This window comes from Echinops telfairi, unplaced genomic scaffold, assembly GCF_000313985.2.
Source record: "Echinops telfairi isolate 266 unplaced genomic scaffold, ASM31398v2 ScPeMD7_7;HRSCAF=31, whole genome shotgun sequence".
NCBI classification, from domain to species: domain Eukaryota; kingdom Metazoa; phylum Chordata; class Mammalia; order Afrosoricida; family Tenrecidae; genus Echinops; species Echinops telfairi.
Window position 1 is genome coordinate 26808315 of NW_022103904.1, and position 4209 is coordinate 26812523.

Sequence of the window (4209 nt, forward strand, 5' to 3'; positions counted from 1 at the left end):
GTCTGTCCTCCAGCGAGCTATTTATCTCTGTCACACCTCCATATTAGGTCCTCAAGCTGCAACCTGATGGACAGGTTAAACTCCACCCCTTCACTCTTAATAGTCTCAAATTGACACCAATTATGTAACCACCACATGGTCTGGATGGCAGGAACCTAGGAGCCATCTGAGGGGAATTCTAGATAGCCAGTTTGGAAAAAGGCATGTCTTGGCCAGAATGGAAGGGTCTTGGATGCTGTGTTAAAGGGTCTGGGCCATCTCTTGTAGGCCCGTAGAACTCAAAGTATGTGTTTAATAGCAATACATAGAGAGGGCTTTATTGCTATTGGTAGCCGTCATTGAGTTGGCCCTGACTCATGGTGACCCAATGCACCATGGAATGAAAGCCTGCTGGTTTTCTGCCACCCTATCTATAATTGGTTGCATAGCCGATTGTTGTTATCTATATGCTATTCATTGGCTAATTTTCAGAAGTAGGTCACCAGGCCTTTTGTCCCACTCTTAGCCTAGAGGCACTGCGGAAACCTGTTCATCATCATAGTAACACACAAGCCTCCACCGATAAATGGGTAATGGCTTCACGTAAGGTGCATTGGCTAGGAATGACACTTCCCACAGACCCATAACCATCCAGCAAGCTGATTGTTGGCCATCTTCTTCTCCTTTCCCCTTTCCCCCTGCCCTTAAAGGGCCCATGCAATTTCTTTGATCAAAACACAAATCTGATTACAACACTTTGAGTCCTTCAAAATCCTCAGGCTCCTCCGATGCATGCAGCACCACCTCTCCAAGTATATTCCTTACAATCCTCGTTGTGTGGTCAAATATGCATATTACTCCGTTTTGATAATCCCAATATAAAACGACAAATTAAGCTTTCCAAGAAATCTTGCCGTAAAGGACCTGTTTACGTGGTTCACTCCATCAACTCCCAATTTCCTTGGGCACAGACTGAAAGAGCTCTTTAGGTCACTAGTGGTTCAGTAGTAGAATGCTCCCCTCCCATAAGGGAGGCCAAGGAGCCCTGATGGTATAGTGGATTTTGAAGTGGGCTGCTAACTACAAGGTCAGCAGTTTGAAACCACTGACCCTTCTGTGAGTGGAAGATGAAGCTTCTTGCTTCTGTAAAGAGTGACAGCCTCAGACAAGACGGGGCAGCTCTACACTGTTTACAGGGTTGCCCTGCATGAGAAAGGCCCCGTTGGCAGTGGGTATGACATTTGGTTATGTGGGGCGGGGGGTGGGGTGGAGGGGGGCATGGTCCCTGGGTGGTACACATAGGTTGCCCTCAAAGTTGGTGGTTTGAACCCACCCAGTGGCCATGCAAATGAAACATAGGTCTGGTGATTACTTCCAAAGAGATTGCAGCCAAGGGAACCTTATGGAGCAGTTCTGGGTAGCAGCACACAGAATCAGAATCTATTCCATTGCAACTTTTCTCCTCCTCTTTTGGCCGCAGGAACCCAGAAGTGGCTGGTGCATGTTAGAATTCCCCACACTGGCCATCAGGGGGCCACTTGTTGGTAAGCATAGCTTGGTAGCTGCCCCCAGGTTTCTAGAGGCTGCGAGGAAACGCTGCTGTGTGGGACAACAGCATGTCTGGAGGCATCTTGTGGCATCTTGTGGCGGTGCTAACCAGGGCAGGAGAGTCTGGCAGCATTCGCCTCTCTCCCCTCGCAGGCTCAGGTACTTCCTCCATAGGCCCTACCCTCCCAGTTCACTTAGTGCTGCCTGCACCTCAGCCCCGCTCTCAGCATTTCTTGTCCTGGCGCTGTGGGGCAATCTCTGGTCCCCCTTGGGCTCCCTTGGGGAGCCAAAAAAGGACTTGAATCCGGGTGGGGTGGCAAAGCCTCGGGGCTTCTTTGTGTTGCTGCTGCTCGTGGAAGAGTGATGGCTCCATAGAGCTTTCGAGGCTCTGACCTCCGGAGGCAGATCTCTAGTTCTGTCTGCTGCCACTCGCCTGGTGAGACCAAACTGCCAACCTTCTGGTGAGTGGTCAAGTGCTTAACTGTCTGCGCCACCTGGGGGCTCCATGTCGTCCTTGTACACCTGTACAAAGAAAATGTAAGGAGAGGATTCTCCTCGCTATACCTGTAGCAAGAGAAAGGAAACGCACAGGGTGTGACGGCGCTCCGAGAAACACCCAGAAGCCCCCTTCAGAGCCCACTGGAGGTTCCACCTGCCAACGCGTCCTCATCATTTAAACTTTCGTTTTCCTCATGCACCAATACTCATAATAAATGAAGACAGGTTTGTGAGGAAAAAAGCACCCCCTGTCTTATTTATCATCAGCGATCGCAGGTTTTCTTATTTTTCATTGCGGAAATCTCACCTTTCTACTGTAGTTTGGATTAAGTAATTTTTTTTAAGCTAGCCTGGGAAATGCCCGATTAAAGATCACCTTCTCCCCACATAGGTAAAAATGGGCTCTGAATTTTAAACTGATTTTGAAATGAATTTTGGAGCATAATCATTCTGCAAGCTATTGGACAGATCTATGTGTAACCTTCAAATTAGCAGTGGGTGGTGGTGATGTGGTGGGTTACACTTTGGACTGCTTACCCTCAAGGTCAGCAGTTCAAAGCCACCAGCTGCTTCACGGGAGAAAGATGAGACTTCTCCTGCACAGTTACAGTCTCAGAAACCCATAGGGGCAGTTCTGCCCTGTCCTGTAGGGTCACCATGAGTCAGATTCGACTCCATGGCAGTGAGACCGTAGACTCGCACCCTGGGCATGGATTTGTCTATCCCAAGCGGGCTTTTGTGTCTGGTGCTTATGTTATTTTGGACACTGAACAGCCTGTTTCTAAACACACACACATACACACGAAGTTGCTATCCGCTGGATTTCCAATAGTAACCTGGTATGTGTCAGAGTGGAATTGTGCTTCCAGAGGTTTACATTTTTAAATGTTATTGATTTTGTTGTTGCAAATTCACCCAGCAAAACACTCATCAATTTCATAGTTTCCACAGGTCCCATTTAGTGACAGCGATGACATTCCTCAAGTTGTGCCACCATGCTTACTCTCCTTGACTGAGCTGTCTCCTCCTTAATAACATCGATCCGATATAAACTTTCCAGTTGCCACTCTCATCTCATGTACATGGTCTTCAAATAACACAATGCTCAGGGCAGACACTGTTTTACTAGATGGGTTAAACTATTGGGTTGGTTTTAAGAAGACTTTGGGGGATTTGTTGCTGTTGTTTAGGGCTTAAAGGTTATCTCAGGACAGGAGTTTCAGGGCTTCTTCTAAGCTTCATGACTCCAGAAAGTCTAGAGTCTATTTAGAATTTGAAAATCCAACCTATATTTCCTCCCTTGGGATCAGGAGTCTTCGATCAAAATGTTCAGTACTGGTAGCTAGACGCTGATCTCATGGCACAGGGAGCAGCTGTCCATGGAGGCAGTTAGTCATCCTCCACCCCGCCCCCTCCTCCTATTCCTGACCTCCTTCTTCCTCGGTTGCTCCAGGTAAATAGACACCAATTGTGCTTTGAAGGGCCACTTGCGGGTTTCTAAGACCCCAGCCACTAAGCTACAAACTGAGGTAGAACAGAAGCATGAAACATGCTATTAGGCCAATTACTTGGGATGTCCCATGAAACCATGGCTCTAAACCTGCCAACCATGAAATTAAATCCCATCAGGTTTTGAGTTAAACATAAGCAGAGCCAACAGCTGCTCTTTTGGTGGCTGTAAATATATCGAAAACAGAACTTTACCAATTCAGCTTTTTAAAAAAAATTAAATACTTTTATTGGGGGCTCGTGCATCTCTTATCCCAATCCATACATTCATCCACTATGTCAAGCACATTTTATATACGTTGCCATCATCATTTTCAAAGCACCTTCTTTCTACTTGAGGCCTTGGTATCAGCTCCTCACTTTTTCTCCATCTCTCCCCTGGCCTCCCTCATGAACCCTTGATAAGTTATAGATTATTAGTTTCCTATCTTACATTGTCCTCTGTCACCCTTCACCCACTTTTCTGTTGCTCGTCCCCCTGGGAGAGGGTTATATGTTGATCCTCGTTATCGATTCCCCCTTTCTCCCCTCCCCTTTCCCTGATCCTCCTGGTATCTCAATTCTCATTGTTGGCCCTGAGGGGCTTATCTATCCTGTTGTGAGCTCTTATCTGTAGCAGTGTGCATGTTCTGGTCTAATCCAATTTGTAAGGTAGAGTTGAGGTCATGATAGTGG